Genomic DNA, 21,101 nt, shown 5'->3' with positions numbered 1-21,101 from the left:
CATTGGGGTGCAATGGTTTGGGAGGGTGGTTGTATGTTTTGGAGACCTTTTAGAAATCTTTTAAGTGTAGGGTCAAAAAAGCCTCACAGAGTATGAACGAGGAGGTTGGTGTGCTACAATCGCTGAAATGTAAACTTTAAGTGTGGAGTGAGCAAGTCCCATATTGAAGAAATCAGCAAAAAGGTAAGTACCGTATGTAGAGAAGCTAGTACCATGGTCATGCCTTTAGATTGGACAAACTTGGTAAATGCTTTCCATTTGCCCTCGTATAAGCACGCGGTAGAGGGCTTTCGTGCATGGTCTAGCACCTCGCGGAAGTGGAGGTTATCCTCCATGCCGAACATCGGGATGGAGGAGAGTCCCATTGTCCTGTGACAGAAGGGACGGTATCTGAGGTCGATGATAAACTTCTTGTGCTATTTCTGATAGGTGAGCGAACTACGGTTGCCTCGGCCACCAAGGGGCAATGAGGATTGCGTCTGTACCGTACCGCATTATTCCTGGTCACAGTCCTGAGAAGCAGTGGTATTGGAGGGAACAGGTACGTTAGTTCTCCTGACCATGGTATGAGGAAGACGTCTCCCACGGAGGTGCTGTCCATGCCCGCTCTGGAACAGTATCGGACACACTTGGTGTTGAGATGGGACGCAAAAAGGTCCAAGGAGCGCTGTCCCCATTGTTTCCAAATGTCTAGAAAGACCGTCTGGTCTAATGTCCACTCGTGCATTCTGGTAGGGAGCCTGCTCAAGTGGTCCGCTAGAGAATTGTCCCTGGAAGCGATGTGGATTGCCTGTGGGAAAACATTGTGGGAGTAACACCAATTCCAGAACTTGATGGTCAGCTGGAGGAGACGTGTTGATCGCGTTCCACCCTGCCTGTTGATGTAGTGCATTACTGTGGTATTGTCCGTTACCAGTTGCACAGCATGACCCTGGACGTGAGGGAGGAAGGATTGAAAAGCCTTCATGACAGCTATCAGTTCTAGCTGATTGATGTGCAAGGTCCTTTGGGTTGGGGTCCAAAGACATGCACACCAACCCGAGGGGCTGGCGTCAGTGACGACCTGTATGGACAGGTAAGGGGAGTGGAATGGTCTTCCCCGTGACAGGTTGCTGGATCTGGACCACCAGGCGAGATGCCGTGCTACGAGAGGGGGGATTCTCAACCTCTTGGACTGCTGGTCTGTCGCGGGATCGAACTGAGTGATGAACCAAGACTGTAGGGGTCTGAGTTCGAGTCTGGCGTACGGTACCACCGCGGTGGTGGATGCCATCAATCCTAGAACATGTTGGTTGTAGTGCGCTGTAAGTATAGCACACAGTCTGAGCTTGCTCACAGCTTTTTTGATCTTTCGAATTCGCTGTGATGGAAGAAAGGCCTTTGTGCCAACAGAGTCCAAGGTTGCTCCTATGTAGGAGACTACTTGAGAAGGTATGAGATTGGATTTTTTTTTTTTTTTTGCATTGATCTTTAGTCCTAATTTCTTTAGTGTGGACAGGGTGAATCTCATGGCCGAGAGCGCTTCGTGATAGGGCCACCAGAAGCCAGTCGTCGATGTAAGGAAAGATTTTTATCCTTTGGATCCGTAGGTACGCGATGACTGGTGCCATGTATTCTGTGAATGTCCTGGGCGCCGTTGAAAGCCTGAACAGCAAGGCAGTGAATTGGAAGGTATCGTGGTGGAACCAGAACCAAAGGAATTTTTGATGAGACGGGTGGATGGAGATATGGAAATATGCATTCTGCAGATCGATGGTGACGAACCAGTTTCCCTGAGAGAAGAGGGAAAGAATGGAGTCAAGGGTGAGCATACGGAATTTCTTGTGAAGTATGTACCAGTTGAGGTCTCTTAAGTCCATGATGGGCCTTATGCCCCCATCGTTCTTGGGGACTGCAAAGTAGTGTGAGGAAAATCCATCGGTACTGTCAGATGGAATTTGGATTATGGCCTCTTTAGATAACAGGGATGAGATTTCCAAATGCAGCGGCTTGGAAAAGGGAGTAGGCCTGACTGAATTTGGTGGAGGGATACGGAAAAATTCTATCCTATATCCATGTTGAATGATACTAAGGACCCACTTATCAGTAGTGATGTTTTTCCATTCTCGTAAGAATGGAGATAATCTTGTATAGGAGGTAGATTCATGAGAATTGCTTACCCCTATGCTGAGTCTTGTGAAAGGACTGCTTAGGACTACGAAAGCGTTGTTGCTTGAAGAGCGGCGTAGGAGGCTGCTGAACTTGGTAAGTGCGGTCCTGCTGTTGCTTACTGTACCGAGAGGGCTGATACTGAGTAGACTATTGGTACTATGGCTTTTTGTAGGCAAACTTCTGGTACCTATACAGCTGGTATGGTATGTAAGATTTCGCTGTCTTTCTCATCTTATGATATTGTCCATAGTCTCATCAGTTTTAGAGTTGAATAGTCCTACAGCATCAAAGGGAAGTTCTTCGATCTTGGTTTTGGTGTCTTCAAGGATGTTGGCTGTTCTAAGCCAAGCGTGGCATCTAACAGCAATGGCAGTCAGCATAGATTTAGAAGCGATGTCAGCTGTGTGTTTTGCAGCAAATCACTGTTGCCTGGTAAGGGTGTTAGCCTCTTCATAAACGTTAAGGGCTTCTGCCTTTGCGGGGTCAGGTAGTGATTGCAGTACTGGAACTATCCTGTCCCACAAGTGCTTCTGATAGGCGCCCATGGCGGCCTGGTAGTTCGCAATTTTAATCAGCATTGCGGCGAACAAATACAGCTTCTTACCAAAGGTGTCCGATTTCTTTCCGTCTTTGTCAACAGGTGTAACTGATGATCTGGTACGTGATTTGTACTGAGTAGTTTTGACCACAATAGAATTGGGTGAAGGATACTTGGCCAGAAAGTCAGAGTCCGAACCATGAGTCTTATAGTGGTGCTCAAGCTTGCGTGGCACCTGTTCCAGTGTAGGAGGTTTGTCCCAAGAAGATTTTACCAGCTCAAACAGAGCAGGAATGAGACTGAGGCTAGGAGGAGAGGTTTTGTCCTGCTCCATATCATGGGAGACAAGGTCCCATTCTTGTTGAGGGATTTGTGCATCAAGCTGTAGGGTTTTCGCCATCCGCATAATGAGCTGTGCATAAGATGAGAAGTCCTCTGATGAGGGCTGAGATGACGAGCCTTGGGCAGTAGTGTCAGGGATGTCAGAGTCAGTGGACACCATAGATGGATTAGACGACTGCGAGGCGATCGAAGGAGAACGCCTTGGTACTGCATCTTCTAGTGCCATTTCCACATCCAATTGGGTGGACTGGGAGATGGGCACAATATCGTGGGCATCAGGACTGGAGTAGAGCGTTGTGGCTTGAACCAAAGAGTGTCCTGCACTGTACTTAGCACGCTTGGGAAGTGCTGTAGGTACCGTGGGAAATTGCCTCTTACGAGATGGTGCTTGAGGCGTACAATATTCCTGTTGAGCATGTGGCTGACATGGGATAGAGGAAGCCACGGTATGCTGCCACGGTACTTGTGCCTGAGGCTCCGGCTGGTAGGCATAGCCTGGGTATGGACACGGTTGGAACGGAGCATAAAAAGAGTGGCCAAACTGTGGTAGTCCTTGCGGACGGTACTCATCGCCTCCATCCCGAGGCTGGTACGGAGCGATATTTTTGCGCTTCGCAGTACACTTCCTAGGAGTTTCATGATAAGGCTCCTGTTCAGTTGGAGACTCGGTATCAGCCTGCCCTGAGTATCGAGGGCTTGAGTGGGCAACGGCCCAGCTGGCGTCTGGCTCAGCCTCAAATCGGCCCAAGTTTGGTAGCATGCACATATGTTCCTGAGCCGTCTGGGCTAAAGGAATGTGCTTCTATGCATCAGAGAGTCCAATTGCTTCCATCGAAGACTCCTCGAGCAATATCGAAGGAGCGGGAGGAGGTACAACAGGCAACTTAGCCGGTTTCATCGCTCTCTTGGGCTTATCAGTAGCCTTCTTTTTTGCAGGGCATGAAGGCGTTTTGGCTTTTGACGGTTTGAAAGCGTCCTTAGCCTTTACCTGCCCAGAGATGGTAAGCAGCGGTTGATCAGCTGAAGAGTCCTGCTTAGAAGCCTCAGCACGCGGAGGGGACAGTGCTGTGAGGGAGGCACTTTCCATGTTTGGAGACAGAGTCTTTTCATAAAGGAAAGCTCAAAGTCTTTGGTGCCTCAGCTTAATAGCTTGCTTTGAAAAACCTTTGCAAGCAAGGCAAGACTGATCTTGATGCGATTCTCCAAGACAAAACAAGCATTTATCGTGTCCGTCTGATAAAGGGATTTTTTGAGAGCAGAGGACACACTGCTTGAAGCCCCGAGGGGCCATAAACAAAAGAAAAAGGGGGAATCGTTGATCAAGGGGGGGGAAACAAAAGAAGTAACTTAAAATCAGCAAGTTATGTCGAATAACCGTTAAAGTAAGATAAAGTAAATAATAAACCAAGAGAAAAAGGTAGCTAACTAGCTAAGTACTTAACGGTCGATGGCTCTGCTCTTCCTACATCCTACAGGAATGGCGGAAAAGGAGGAACTGAAAGGAAGATGGAGGAGGCGGGGCTTATATACCCTGTGGGGGGGAGCTAATTGACTCTCTTTTCTTAAGATCTAGAATCTTCCAGATGTTCCTGCGCAGACGCAAGATAACCCATTTGTGTGCATTCACAGAGACCACTACGAAGAAAGAGAACTTGTTTTCCTGTGTTCCTCTCTGCTGCAGACTAGCTTCAAGGTCATGCCAACAAGAAGAAGACAAACACTAAATTCCATCTTAATTGCATGTCAGCAGAGACTCAGGAGAAGTAAGGGCTGGACTTCGAAAAAGTTACATTCTGGATGGGGAGTTATGAACAAATAACTTTAAGCTTACTGGATATCATCATGCTGCAGAGACTTTGATTTGAGATACAAAAAAGGGGGTCAGAGAAAGAGTGGAGAAGAAGAAGCCGGGAGATGGCTTTCACTCTTCTGCTTGTTTCTGTTAATTGATGGAACTTAAACTTTGCTCAGGGACGTGGTGGCGCTGCGGGCTAAACCACAGAAGCCTGTGCTGCAGGGTCAGAAGACCAGCAGTCCTAAGATCGAATCCACACGACGGAGTAAGCGCCTGTTGCTTGTTCCAGCTCCCGCCAACCTACCAGTTCGAAAGCATGCAAATGCAAGTAGATAAATAGGGACCACCTTGGTGGGAAGGTAACAGCGTTCTGTGTCTAAGTCGCACTGGCCATGTGACCACGGAGGATTGTCTTTGGACAAACGCTGGCTCTATGGCTTGGAAACAGGGATGAGCACTGCCCCCTAGAGTCAATACGACTGACAAAAAAATTGTCAAGGGGAACCTTTACCTTTTTAAACTTTGCTCATGAGAGGAGAAGACTCCTTGGAAAAGACCCTGATGTTGGAAAAGTGTGAAGGCAAGAGGAGAGGGGGAAGACAGAGGACGAGATGGTTGAACAGTGTCATCAAAGCTACCAACATGAATTTGACCCAACTCCGGGAGGCAATGGAAGACAGGAGGGCCTGGCATGCTGCTCTGGTCCATGCGGTCACGAAACAACTAAACAACAACAACACAGCTTTGCTATGGTAACTTAGGGAATAGCTGTAATTAAGTAGTTAAACCATTAGGTACAGCTAGCCAGATTTAATTATTTTATTTGGGGTATGCTTCTCCTTGTTGTTGTTTAGTCGTTAAGTTGTGTCCGACTCTTCATGACCGCATGGACCAGAATACACCAGGCCCTCCTGTCTTCCACTGCCTCCCAGAGTTTGGTCAAATTCATGTTGGTAGCTTCAGTGACACTGTCCAACCATCTCGTCCTCTGCCATCCCCTTCTCCTCTTGCCTTCATACTTTCCCAACATCAGTGAGTCTTCTCTTCTCATGAGATGGCCAAAGTACAGTATTGAAGCATCAGCTTCAGGATCTGTCCTTCCAGTGAGCATTCAGGGTTGATTTCCTTCAAAATGGATAGGTTTGCTCTCTTTGTAGTCCAGGGGACTCTCAAGAGTCTCCTCCAGCATCACAATTCAAAAGCATCAATTCTTCGGCGGACAGCCTTCTTTATGATCCAGCTCTCACTTCCATATATCGTGAATGGAATAACCATAGCTTTGACTATTCGGACCTTTTTTGGCAAGGTGATCTCTCTGCTTTTTAAGATGCTGTCTACATTTGTCATCGCTTTCTTCCCCAAAAGCAGGTGTCTTTTAATTTTGTGGCTGCTGTCCCCATCTGCAGTGATCATGGAGCCCAAAAAAGTAAATACTGTCAGTGCCTCCATATCTTCTCCTTCTATTTGCCAGGAGGTGATGGGACCAGTGGCCATGATCTTAGTTTTTTTGATGTTGAGCTTCAGACCATTTTTGTGCTCTCCTCTTTCACCTCATTAAGAGGTTCACTAATTCCTCCTCACTTTCTGACATCAGAGTGGCATCACCTGCATATCTGAGGTTGTTGACATTTCTTCTGGCAATCTTAATTCCGGCTTCGGAGTCATCCAGTCCAGCCTTCCGCATGATGTACTCTGCATATAAGTTAAATAAACAGGGAGACAATATACAGCCTTGTCATACTCCTTTCCCAATTTTGAACCAATCAGTTGTTTCATATCCAGTTCTAACTGTTGCTTCCTGTCCCACATAGATTTCTCAGGAGATACATAAGGTGGTCAGGCACTCCAATTTCTTTAAGGACTTGCCATAGTTTGCTGTGGTCCACACAGTCCAAGGCTTTTGCGTAGTCAATGAAGCAGAATTAGATGCTTTTCTGGAACTCTCTGGCTTTCTCCATTATCCAGCACATGTTAGCAATTTGGTCTCTAGTTCCTCTGCCCCTTCAAAATCCAGCTTGTACTTCTGGGAGTTCTCAGTCCATATACTGCTGAAGCCTACCTTGTAGGATTTTGAGCATAACCTTACTAGCGTGTGAAATGAGTGCAATTGTATGGTAGTTGGAGCAATCTTTGGCTCTGCCCTTCTTTGGGATTGGGATGAAGACTGATCTTTTCCAATCCTCTGGCCACTGTTGAGTTTTCCAAACTTGTTGGCATATTGAGTGTAGCACCTTAACAGCGTCATCTTTTAAGATTTTAAATGGTTCCACTGGAATGCCATCACCTCCACTGGCCTTGTTGTTAGCCATGGTTTCTAAGGCCCACTTGACTTCACTCTCCAGGATGCCTTGCTCAAAGTCAGCAACCACACTATCTGAGTTGTTCCCTTTATCTCTTGACTCCCTACTTTTGCATACCAATCCCCTATAATGAGAAGAAAATCTTTCTTTGGTGTCAGTTCTAGAAGGTGTTGTAAGTCTTCATAGAATTGGTCGATTTCAACCTATTCAGCTTCGGTGGTTGGTTCATAAACGTGGATTACTGTGATGTTGAAAGGATTCGTATTGAAATCATTCTATCATTTTTGGGATTGTATCCCAGTACAGCTATTCCCATTCTTTTGTCGACTATGAGGGCTACTCCATTTCTTCTACGGGATTCTTGCCCACAATAGGAAATATAATAATCACCTAAATTGAATTCACCCATTCCCATCCATTTTAGTTCACTGATGCCCAGGATATCAATGTTTATTCTTGCCATCTCCTGCTTGACCACACCCAGCTTACCAAGGTTCATAGATCTTACATGCCAGGTTCCTATACAGTATTTTTCTTAGCATCGGACTTTCCTTTCACTTCCACGCACATTCGCAGCTGAGAGTCCTTTCGGCTTTGGCCCAACCACTTCATTAGCTCTGGAGCTACTTGTACTTGTCCTCCGCTCTTCCTCAGTAGCATGTTGGACGCCTTCCGACCTGAGGGGCCCATCTTCCACCGTCATATCTTTTAGCCTTTTGTTTCTGTCCATGGAGTTTTCTTGGCAAAGATACTGGAGTGGCTTGCCAATGCCTGCTCCAGGTGGATCGCGTTTAATCAGAACTCTCGACTGTGACCTATCCGTCTTGGGTGTCCCTGCATGGCATAGCCCATAGCTTCTCTAAATTACTCAAACCCCTTCGCCACAACAAGGCAGCAATCCGTGAAGGGGTAACTGGAGACTTTCAAGAGGCTTTGCCATGTAACCGTACAATTTGTCACTTTTTGAATTTGTTACACTTTTTATACTTTTTAATAAATCTTTTTAATATTTTACCCAAGTGTTAGTCTTGCAGTAGAACAAGGGTAAATTACCTAAAGAAAGTTCCAGAGCCATGGAGCTGTGCTAGCTACCTTTGTTAATTGGGTGTACTTCCTTGTCAGGCTGGTGTGCAAGTCTTAAAGTACAAAGCCAAAAGATTTTCTGCCCCAAAGTAAAGGGATAGGTGGAAACCTAGGTTTAGAAGCTTGCCCATAGTTGCCAAGACACACATCCTTCAGAAATTCACCCACCCTAGTTCAAAGGATAGTGGGTTTTGGAACTACAGAGGCTCCTTCATGTAGTGGAAAACTTTTAAGGATGAGTATTCCTGAGAACAGTAACTTCAGAGTAATTAACTAACACCCTATACAAACTTATAAGTCAATGCACCTTTCGGTTTAAAAACCCCTATAATAAAAAACATTAATTTTGCAAGGGTAGCAAAAGTGTGCAAGCCTTCAAGGTCTCTAGAGCTTTTCACCAGGGTAGGTCACAAAAAAATTAAAGCGGAGAGAGCAACACCAGATTTGGTATCATGGAATTTTTATGCTTCCCCAGTTGTCTAATTAGAAAGATGAATCTCAGTGTGGGCAACAGAGCATGTCATACAGGACAACAGGACAGCCCTGCAACAGGCCTGGGGAATTATGTTCCTCCAGATGCTTTTGAAGGGAAGCTCCTATGGAATTATAAACCCCCAAATATCAGGAGGGTCACAGCTACCCATTCCTGACTTACATGAGGTACATTTGTAACTTCAGTATTAGGCTTGCCAGACGACCCACAAAACATGATCAGTTGTATCTAAGGGCCTGTCCAGATGGAGGAATTTGAAGTGGTCTGGTTTGGGCTTAAAATGTTGTTATCTTCAGTAAAATCTGTTTTATCTCACATTCAGGTGATCCTTCTGTACACACTGGAAATGTTTATTCCCCCATGGGAAGTATCCAGAGAGGTCTTTGAATTGCCCATTTACTGTACTTGTGAGTAAGGTTTACAGTACTAGTGAATAAGGAGGCAGTGGTGGTACTGGCTTGAGGGGAAAACATGGGGTGAGGGTCAAGGAAGCCGTGAGTTTAAAAGTTTGGGAACTGCTGCATTATCCCTTGTTTTTAACTTCTGTCACTGACTTTCTACTACCCAACCTGCATTAGCGCATAGTGCAGTGGCTCCCAAATGTTTTAGATTTGCAGCTTCCTTGACTTACTGGCCACTTACCATGGCTTCCCAGTACAGCAGGACAGCCATATCCATGAGATCAGTGCCTGATGTTTCATTCATCCACTGCCTGGAAAAAAACACAGACATAACAACAACAATGATAACAACAACAACAACAACAACAACAACAACAACAACAACAACAACAACAACAACAACAACAACAACAACAACAACAACAACAACAACAACAACAAGAATAACCCAACAGGTACTACCAGGACTGGCCACTAGATGAAACCAGAGACTATGCTATACTGTATATAGATAGCTTAAGGGCAACACCCTGATGGTTTAAGGAAAGCAGCTTCTGGAAAAAATGAAGATGCTTTTTTTTTCAGAGGAGGGAGGTGGAACACACCCTTGCGAACAGGAGGGCAGGAAGCCCAGTCCTTTGGCAAAACTGGGCCATTATTCCCTCTCTACATCATGCAAGGACACCAGAGAAGCTGCAAGTAAGTGATAGAGTATACTATGTATGGGTGAGGGAGGGAGGAGGGGAAGGAGGAGAGGATTCTGTGGCACCTCTGGTTTGATTTCCCAGCACCCCATGGAGCGATGGTGCACAGTTTGGAAACCACTGGCATAGGGTACCCTGCTTACTGCTACAAGTTTGGTACAAGAATAGACAAATAATGTGGGAAGAATGAGTGAGATACTGCATTTGACTTCTCTACAATTATTTATGATAGGAAAATAAAAATAAAAATATTGAATTAATGTTGGTACACTGTTACATGTTTCATTGGTTCCGTAAAATAAAGGCCAATATCTTACTGAGTTGTTATGCTAGCATTAATGAATAATTACTGACCAATATATAAAATATCCTGTTCTTGAAGAAGGTACTAGAGAGGGTTGTGGCTTTCCAGCTCCAGAGGTTCCTGCATGAGAGAGAGAGTATCTAGGCCCATTTCAGCCTGACTTCAGGCCGGGTTATGGGACAGAGACTGCTAGCTCAAAGACCATACCTCTCATTATGAGCCGGCGCGGGTGTTGAGATAATCAGGAGAGGGCTTTCTCTTGGTCCCATCTTTACAGGTGAATCTGATGGGGATTCAGGAGAGAACTTTCTCGTTGTTATTCCCAGACTGTAGAATTCCCTCCCACAGGAGGCCAGGCTGGCCCCATCTTTGCTGTCCTTCCACAAGCAGGCTAAGACCTTTCTCGTCATGCAAGCCTTCTCTCACTAACCAGCTACCTGTGTCTGATTTTTAGATAGATTGTTATGCATTATTGCTTCGACTGAATTGTTTAGTACTACTTGTGTTTTCCTCTCAGAGTGACATTTTAAATTTTTTGTTATACTTATTGACCTTTGCTTTAATACTGCTTGTTAATTGATGTAAGATGCCTCCTATTCATTGTTCGTAATTTTTAAATATAATTTTTAATGATGTTAACCACCATTATATACTCATTGTTTTCAACTTTAAATGTTATTTTTCATTGTTGTAAGTCACCTTGGGTCCTTTTGAAGAAGAAAGAGGGGGTAAAATATTTTAAATAATAATAAATAATAATTAACACAATTTTTGTAAATATGGTTTTATTTATTGATTGATTGTATTTATACCCCGCCTATCTAGTCATTTCGACCACTCTAGGTGGCTTACAACATAAAGCATAACAAGTTCAAGAAAAATTTATAACAAATTAATTAATTAAATGATTCTGCAAGATGGGAAAAATACAAAATAAATCAAATAAAGAGGGGGAAAAAGGAAAGAGGACAGGAATTAACTGGAAGGGAAGGCCTGCCTATACATCCACATTTTTAGTTGGTTCTTAAAAGTACCCAGCGAGGGTGCAGCGCGAATCTCCAGAGGTAGGTTATTCCAGAGGCGAAGAGCCACCACCGAGAAGGCCCGGTTTCTTGTCTTCTCCTTCCGGGCCTCCCTTGGCTTTAGGCTCCTCAGCCTCACCTCCTGGCTCACGCGGGTCACACGGGTAGAACTAGTTGGGAGTAAGCGTTCCACCAAGTATCGAGGTCCTAAACCATTTAGGGCTTTATATGTAAGCATTAACACTTTGAAGTCAATGCGGAAACGGATGGGCAGCCAGTGCAGCATGGCCAGAGTAGGAGAGATACAGTGGGGTCTTGACTTGAGAACTTAATCCGTATTGGAAGGCGGTTCTCAAGTCAAAAAGTCTGTAAGTCAAGTCTCCATTGACCTACAGTGCATTGAAAACCGATTAATCCCGTAAGAGGCCGTTTTTGTTCCATTTTGGTTTTTTTTTTGTGGTCTGTAAGTCAAATCTCAGTCTGCAAGTCAAACCTAAATTTTGTGGCCAGAGAAGTCTGTAACTCGAAAAGTCTGTAAGTCAAGCCGTCTGTAAGTCAAGGGTCCACTGTATGTTGGTATTTGCTCACTCCAGTAAGGAGTCTGGCCGCCGCATTCTGCACCACTTGAAGTTTCCACATCAGCTTCAAAGGAAGCCCTACGTAGAGCGTGTTACAGTAGTCTAATCTAGAAATTACGAGCGCATGTACTAAGGTAGTGAGCGCCCCCGTGTCTAGGTAAGGTTGCAGCTGGGCAATCCGCCAAAGATGGAAAAAGGCGGTGTGGACTACCAACGTCACCTGCGTTTCCATGGTGAGCATCGGGTCCAGGTGTACCCCCAGGCTGCGGACCCCACTCTTCGCGGCCAGGGCCACCCCCCCAAGGGAGAGGGAGTTTCCCAAGCCACCATCCACAGGGCCACCCACCCTCAGAACTTCCGTCTTGTCCGAGTTCTCCTGCATCCATTGCTGTATGACCCCCAGGCAGCGCTGGAGGGACAGGACGGCATCACCTGCAGTTGGTGAAAAGGAAATATAGAGCTGGGTGTCATCAGCATATTGATGACACGATGCTCCACACCCCCTGATGACCCCACCCAGCAGCCTCATATAGATGTTAAACAGCATTAGGGAGATGATCGACCCCTGTGGAACCCCACAATTGAGACTCCACGGGGCCGAAATACTCTCCCCAAGCTGCACTCTCTGGGGACGGTCCTCCAAGAAGGAACAGAACCAGGCCAAAGCCAAGCCACCAATACCCAACTCAGAGAGCCTCCCCAGGAGGATACCGTGGTCGACGGTATCAAAGGCCGCCAAGATGTTGTGCAGGACCAACAGAGACATTTTTCCCCTGTCGGCCTCCCTCAACAGGTCATCATACAGGGCGACCAATGCCGTCTCTGTACCATGGCGCGGCCTGAAGCCCGACTGAAAAGGATCCAGGGTATCTGTTTCATCTATATCTGCCTGAAGCTGGTCAGCCACCACCCTCTTGACCACTTTGCTCATGAAAGAAATATTGGCGACGGGCCTATAATTGCCAGTTTCGTCTTCCGCCAAATTAGGTTTCTTTCTTATGGGCCTAATGAGTGTCTCCTTGAGGGCAGAGGGAAACCTGCCCTCAACGAAAGACCCACTTATTATTGCAGTGGCTCATTGGTTGGTGAATGACTGCAAGTGAAGAATTTAGAATAAGCATTTGGTGTTGTACACCAAGTCACACAACTCAGAGTGCAATAACAAATGCTTACTTTAACTTCTTAACTTGTTGCCATTTGCCAACAAAATGTACTGTACACTAATTGCATTATGCTGGCAAGTGCAACTAATGATTTTGCTCAATATTATCAATGGCCAACTAATTCATCCTTCAGCATGTGAGTTTTCATAGCATCTTACATATATTCAACTAAATATTTTAGGATCAGCTGGTGCTAGAGGAAAGCCACTGAATCAAAGTGAATTATTTAAGTATTGAATTAACAAATCCAATTCATTCCATGACTTCAGCTAACAACTGAATTTAGCCTCTTGATTTTAATATTAATTGTAGTGCCTCTGATATTCATCATAAATAATAGGCTGAAGTAATAGGCTGTGGTTATTGTTAGGATCAGTGGGTTAAATTCCAACTAGAGTTGCAGTGTAACAGTTCCCTTGTTTACATATCCATAGCTACAGTAAAAGATGGCCAGTTTATTATGATGTATTTAGTGTCGAGAAATGCCCATTTGGGTGTTTTTGCCAGTTGTGCTTGCAGTTATATTAGTTTAGTATATTAATGAGGGGGTTCCTAGTGTGGTGTAGTGGGTAGAGTGATGGACTAGGACTCTGGCAAACAGGGTTTAAAAATCCACTCAGCTATGGGAACTCACCAGGGGAGTGGAACTGGTAAAACCACTCCTTAAATATTTCACTTACCTTGCTGCAGGTCAATTCCACTGGCACAGAACACACACACATTAATGAGATGTCCATGAGTTAAGCATACTTTGCTTCTGGGTGGCTCATCAGCCTTTAAAATGATATGTAAGTTATATGTGATTTTGCTCAAGTTTCTGTCAGCCATACATCCTGGCTTTGCCATTTCCATGTAACTGCATACCGCTGTTATTCTATTCATTGTACTAACTGTTGCTGTTGCCAACACAATAGTACACAGCTGTGCAATTATAACATGCTGCCTGAAAGCCCTGAAAGCTATAATTCTTGTATCCATGTCCTAATTTGTTGGTGTAGTGGTTCAAGGAAGAAGGCTACAAGGAAATAGTACCAGTTTCCACAACTGAAGGTGCTCTATGAAAAACTTAAGAGTGATGTATTGAGTATTTCACACCAGAGGATATTAGGAAAAACAACTACTGTAGTCACAAGATCAGCATATAGCATCAGAGTGATATTTATATGTTCAAATATCTGGTACTAATTTATGCTTCTACTGCTATTCATAATGTGATCTCTATGGCATAAAAGACTGTGTCTTTTATGCCATAGAGCAATGCAAGTGCCAAGTACCATATGAGTAAAAATATTAATTAGGTGTTGCTCTTTTAATGCTCAGAAATAGGAGTTGCTGTAGAGTGACTCATCTAGTAATTATCAATTAAGTTTGGGAGACCTGCCTATTCAACTAAACTACTGATCAGTTTAAACAGGAAGCAAAATAATAATTGGGCTTGTTGCTACATCAAAAGGATGCAATTTTTATGATGATTCAGAAAGCATAATTATAAAGAATCCTAGGAAAGAGTTCTAGTCTGTTACTCTATCCACTACACCAAACTGGCTATATATGTCTCATCTTACTATATAATCTCATATATTGAGGCATAAATTCAGTTACTATACCCAACGAGATTAGACTACAGTAATTGAATTCGTGACTAAATGGTTACATAAATTCAGTGATCTGATAGCTCTGACCACCGTTAACTATTGTCAACAACCCATGACAATGGGTGGAGATGGACTGCAGCGGTGGGATTTTCATTTACACCCCCCATCCTTTGTCCATCTAACAAGCCTACTGGGGGGGGGGAGGAGTGAAACCAACTTGGAGGATATATCAGGGGTCTCCTACCAACTCTCCTCAGACTGAAGAAGCTATTGGATGAGTAGTGAAATGTTTCAATCTAATAAGAAAGAAGTCCAGTTGCCATGACTCAACTTCCGGATAGCCTCACCTAGATGACTGAGAATCTTCGCAGATATGCAAATGTTAAGTGCCCTCAATATAACAAGGTATTATCTTCATCTAGGGTTGCAAAAATTCCAGTTCCCCAAAACCAAGTGGTCTAATTTAAATCTTTATGTGTATATAATGCAAATTAAACACATTAGTGTTGAACTTATTTCTGTGCCTGATAATGGACTGGATGAGGGTTAATAAATTGAAACTCAATCCAGACAAGACAGAAGTGATGTTAGTGGGTACTTCACCGGACAGGCTAGAGGGCCATTTCTCTGCCCTAAATGGGGTTGCACTCCCCCTAAGGGACAGGGTCCACAGCCTGGGGTGCTCCTGGACCCTGGTCTAACTCTGGAAGCCCAGGTGGAGTCAGTGGCCAGGAGCACCTTCCTTCAGCTGTGGAAATTATACCAGCTACAGCCCTACCTGGATGAGTATAGTTTCATGACAGTTATGCATGCACTGGTAACATCCCATATAGATGATTGCAATGCGCTGTACGTGGGGCTGCAACTGGTTCAGAACTGAGTTGCGTGACTGCTGAGTGATGGGGCTGCTAGGGAATACATCAGGCCGATTCTGTTTAAATTGCATTGGCTACCAGTTGCTGCCCGGGTTGAATTCAAAGTGCTTGATTTGATGTATAAAGCTCTAAATGGCTTTATATGTCAAATCAAGGATACCTGAAGGATCACCTCCTTCCATATGAAGCTACCTGGTAATTAAGATCTAGCCAGGGGGCCCTCTTGAAAGAGCCATCCCTCAAGGAGGTAAGAGGGATGGCTTGTAGACAAAGGGCCTTTTCGGCAGCTGCCCCCAGACTATGGTACTGCATCCCAAGTGAGATTCGTCTGGCACCGACACTGATGATGTTTCAGCACCAGGTCAAAACCTTCCTGTTCCAGAAGATTTTTAATTGAAATAATATAAACTGTGGGTCCTGATGACAATTTTTAGAACACTGTAATTTTAATTGTATTTTAATTGGTTTTCTTTTCTATCTTTTTAATGTGTTTAAATTGTTGTAAGCCTCCCAGAGACATTTGGGTAGTGTGGGTGGCATATAAGTTAAATAAATAAATAAATCTGGACTTTTCCTGTGGAATAGAGATCATCTTCCTTTCCAAACATTCAGATATTGGTTATGCAAAGCTGTAATTTATGTGTCTCATTTTAGGAATTCCTATATATGAGACACACAAATTACAGCTTTGAGGGATACATCTTCCCAATTATTTAGATAAAAGTTGTGGTTTGGGGAGAAACCCTAGTCTTTTTGGTGGCAGCAGAAAGAGATTCATTACTAAAGCAGCAGATTAATTATTATTGAATTTGCCATGAACACTGCAAATTTTGCAAGAGTCTTGACATGACAATATTATGCATTTTTACAAAGTTTTTAGAAAATGTAAGTACTAATGTTCCACAGGTTTTGAGAGCAGAATGAGTGCTGCCAAGAAGAACTGAGGGAAAGAGGAGAGAGTAAAGAGCAATTTGTAGAAATTACTTGCTGTGACTATTAAAGTTTCTGAAAAGTTTTAAACAATGTTTTTCCTTACCTTTTGGAAGGACAAACTCCACATTTACTTCAGAATATGGTATGTCTCTGTGGACTGTTTATTCAGATGTAGGTCCTGCTAATGTGAAGAGATCCTAAGTAAATATGCAGAGATTTATATATTTATATTTGTGTGAAAATCTGTTCTGTAATGTATCCCATAGCAATAAAACAAATAAACAAGATCAGCTACTCTGAATGGAATGAAATTTTATCAATTGCAGGTGGAAATTAAATATAGAATGGTGTTGTTGGGGCAGGACATCAGCAATGTTGGATCGATATTTTCTTTTAAACAAACTTCTCTGACACAAAGTTTTTAAAGAGGTATTTATTGTTGTAATCTTGCAGCAGCAAAAACTGCAACATTATTTTAGGATATTGAAAACTAGCACATTTTATTTGGTGTTTTTCTGGCCTGTTGACCACTTTATTAGGTGCATGCCTTATTATACACATGCTTCAGTGAGACAGTCTAAAGTGAGATTAGAGGAAACTAAAACACAAGAAGTACCTATATGGATCATTCCATTTATTGTGCCCATTAAGAAACACCGGTTGGATGGTGATACAAGCACCTTAACATGAGTTGATTAACTCAGCTACTATGACAAAAAAATAAATTAAATTAAATTACAAATTAATTTATAAATTAGATTAATTTGCATTTACAATAAATATTTAATCTTTGAGGAAAAATCACGTCTTGCTTTCCCTCTTCAATTCTTGCTATTTATCCTTAAATTTCTTCAGTATTTCCTCTTGTGAATCAGATGGCAACATGTCAGTTGATGGCAAGAATTGACAATGTCAGTTCCTGTGGTATCCTCATACCACCTGTAGTATTTTGCCATCAGTAAAATACAGGTCGCAAGGAATTGCAGTGATTAAATGAGAATACCACTTTTACATGGCTCCCTGCCCTCATTAATTTCAGAACAACCCTGTAAGGCAGGTTTGATTGTATAATTGCCACTGGTGGAAGGTCGCTCAGTAAGCTTCCTGACAGAGCAGGAATTTGATTCTTCATCTCATCTCCCTGTTTTAAGTCCAGGTCTCTAAACTTTGCCACACTGGCCTTCTCCAGTCAGTGTATTCTATAGAAGTGGTGCCAAGATTGTAATGGCATATAACAACAAAAAAGGCATAACAAAAGACAATATTAGAAAAATTATGGAATAACTAATCTGTTTAATTTGCATTATATACACATAAAGATTTAAATTAGACTACTTGGTTTTGGGGAACTGGAATTTTTTTGCAACCGTAGACGAAGATACCCTGTTTCCCCAAAAATAAGACCTAAAATAAGTTCTAGTATGATTTTTCAGGATGCTTGTAATATAAGACCTACCCCCAAAATAAGCCCTAGTTAAGTGAAACCCTGCACCTCCACCATTGTGCAGCAACTAGAAGATGACATGACTGCATTTGAATAAATGTAGATGGTTGTACATGAAAAAAAAAATCCCATGAAAATGAGCCCTTAATGCATTTTTGGAGCAAAAATTAATATAAGACCCTGTCTTATTTTGGGGGAAACAGGGTAATACATCACCTTGTTATATTGAGGGCACTTAACATTTGCATATCTGCAAAGATTCTCAGTCATCGAGGTGAGGCTATCTGGAAGCTGAGTCATGGCAACTGGACTTCTTTCTTATTAGGTTGAAACATTTCACTACTCATCCAAGTAGCTTCTTCAGTCTGAGGAGAGTTGGTAGGAGACCCCTGATATATCCTCCAAGTTGGTTTCACTCCTTCCCCCCTCTGAATAGGCTTGTTAGATGGACAAAGGATGGGGGTGGAGGTAAATGAAAATCCCACCTCTGCAGTCCTTCTCCACCCATTGTCATGGGTTGTTGACAATAGTTAATAGTGGTCTTTCTGGTGTGTGGCCCTGATGTTTCTGGGGATGGTTGAAAGGGCAACATGATAAATAAGAGACTTGTATTTAAGGCTGTTGAATGAGGGGTGTTCTATATGCGCATGTATGGCCTCCCTGACCCTTCTCTTAAACCACCTATCTTCTTGGTCTAAAGTTAGTACATCTTGGTCATCAAATGCCCTTTGTCCAGAGAAAAGGTGCCTGAGGGGGGACATGATTGAGACACATAAAATTATGCAGGGGATGGATAAAGTGGATAGAGGAAAGCTCTTTTCCCTCTCACCCAATACCAGAACCAGAGGACATCCACTCAAATGGAGTGTTGGGAGAGTGAGAACAGACAAAAGAAAATATTTGTTTACCCAGCGTGTTATTAGTTTGTGGAACTCCTTTTCACAGGATGTGGTGACGACATCTGGCCTAGATGCCTTCAAAAGGGGATTGGACAGATTCCTGGAGGAAAAAGGCATCACAGGTTACAAGCCATGATGGGGATGTATAATCTCCAGGCTTCAAAGGAGGGTACCTCCAAATGCCAGGTGCAGGGAAGGGGTATCAGGAGACAGGTATCTAGTTGTCTCGTGTGCTCCCAGAGGCATCTGGTGGGGCCCCTGTGAGATACAGGAAGCAGGACTAGATGGGCCCTTGACCTGATCCAGCAGGGCTCTCCTTATGTTCTTATGTCCTTCAAATGAAGGAACACTGCCGATTGTGGTCCTGAGCCATTTCCTCTCTTGTGCTAGGTCATTCTCCTGTTTAGTGGCTGTTACTTTTGCAACCAGGTCCCATATAGGCCCCTTCCATCTCCATTATTCTATTATTATGACTTTGTACATGTGAATATGGGATTACACCACATCATTTAAAAATGTAGCAAAAGAGTATATAACTGTTGAAGCTGCATGAGTCCTCACATTTCTTCTCAGAATCCCATCCTTTTATACATGCGCTAGAAACACACCCCTTACCATTAAAGCCCTCCAATTTTATTGCCTTCTTTCTTGTTTTTCATTGTATTCTTGCTTGTGACTGTCACTTTTCTATCTGTAGCAACATCAGTTGCTGAAAAGTATCTGCCTCTTGACTGTTCTGTTCTTTTTCCCTTGCTTGCTTCTTGTATCTGAAAGAAAAGTTAATCTCAGAAATCATTATAATGCCGCTTGACTATCTCTCAGGCTTTATACTCTCTAAACCCCCATTTAAAATACTGTAAATATACTGTATCCACTTTTATATTTATAGGGACATGGCTTCAATAAATGGTGGAGGAGGAATATGATATGGTTTAAGTCAGGGGTCTCAAACATGCGGCCCGGGGGCCATTTGTGGCCCGCCGGATGACAGTATGTGGTTCCCGCCTTGCCTGCCCCCCCAAAGCGCCCACATGTCCTCTGCTGTCAATAGTCAAAAAAAGTCTCGCCTCGCTTGCCAGCTCTCTCCCAAGACAGCGCCTCTTGCACCCTCCATCCGGAACTGCAGCCTCATAGCTTGCAGGCTGCAGTTCTAGATGGAGGGTGTAAGAGGCGCTGTCTTGGGGGAGAGCTGGCAAGTGAGGCGTGCTGCCGGCCCTTTTCCCTGAGCACCCGAGCCACCACTACGTGATGCCTGAGAGCGGAGCTCGCTCCCGGCCCGTCCTCAAAGAGGGCCTCTAAGCTGCCAACAGCAGCTGCTGCCACCGCCACCTCTTCCAGGGAAGCGGCTCTCTGGCTGTCTCTCTATCTCTCGGCACCCCCAGCACCAGCCCGGCTAGCGGCCACCTCAGCGCCCGGTGTTGCTTCCTCCTCCTCCTGTTTCTGCTGCCTCGGTTCTGGAAGCTGCCTGGGCTCGCCTCACGAAGTTTGCTCCTCTATCATGGTGGGGGTAGCTGCTGCTGCTGAGTGCACCTTTTTGAGGGGTCCCTCAGAGGAAGGTTGTCGGACCTCTGTGTATGTTTGCATGCATGCGTGTGCATGTGCACGCACCTGTGGGGGGGCTGCCCCATTCTGTTTAATTTCACAGGTACTGGTGGGGGCTTTTCTCCTTTGGCAAGGCAAATTCTATGAGGGTTTTAAAAATTTTATGTTGCCACCCCCCCCAGGCAGTTGCCGTCGCTCCCTTCTCCGCTTCTTTGTCCTGGTGGTGGTGGTAGTGAAGAAGGAGCCAGAGGGGGTCGTGGCTGGTGACGAGGGCTCTCGTACCCCTCCTCCTCAGAGCCCCAGCTGGGCTAAGGAAACTCCTGGGCTGCTTCCTCGGGCTCTTCCTCCGCTTGGTGGAAAATCTGATGCGGCCCAGCCTCACCCAGACTCTGCCTCCAGCGGCCCCCAGGTAAATTGAGTTTGAGACCCCTGGTTTAAGTGCTGGCTGCTGCTGCTGCACCATACAGGGTTGCAGATAGCAATAACTCATTGCAAATTAGGAACTCAAAAAGAGAGTGGAAAATGTGGTTAGGTAAGCTTCCGTCGTGTTTCTTTGTTTTTAACATAGGGGACTATTTAAATACCCTCCCATCTTGAAGCAGTTTAATAGTCCATTTTTACCTCCACAAGATTCTACCATGCGATAAAGCACAGTGTGTTCGTTCAGAGTGGTGGGAAACTACAGTGTTTCGAAGCACTCCCACGTTACGAATTTTAAAAACCCAACAACTTTGAAAAACGCATCAGAGAAAAAGCAGTTAACATGCCCGTCCTACTTTTCTATTTGTGAAAACTTCGTAGCACAGAAGATAACCTGCAATGAATGCAAAACACTCGGCTTCACCCCCTAGGGAGCCCATCTGAAACAGAACTTCGTGCTTTTCAAAGAAAACGTCGCGACAAGGAGACGAATGAAAGGTAATTCATGTACCTGGACCG

General features: G+C 44.2%; 1 long non-coding RNA gene across 1 annotated transcript; it reads right to left on the bottom strand.

Annotated features, from left to right (window-relative positions):
* Nucleotides 1-15,591: 15,591 nt before the first annotated feature.
* On the bottom strand, nt 15,592-20,196 carry LOC144586841 (uncharacterized). The gene is made up of 2 exons (XR_013541896.1): nt 19,236-20,196; nt 15,592-18,720 (listed from the first exon to the last, which is right to left on the bottom strand). It is a non-coding gene; the product is annotated as an uncharacterized LOC144586841 (long non-coding RNA).
* Nucleotides 20,197-21,101: the final 905 nt, after the last annotated feature.

This window comes from Pogona vitticeps, chromosome 2 (genome assembly GCF_051106095.1).
Source record: "Pogona vitticeps strain Pit_001003342236 chromosome 2, PviZW2.1, whole genome shotgun sequence".
Classification (NCBI taxonomy): Eukaryota; Metazoa; Chordata; class Lepidosauria; order Squamata; family Agamidae; genus Pogona; species Pogona vitticeps.
This window is presented reverse-complemented; position numbering and strand designations above follow the sequence as displayed.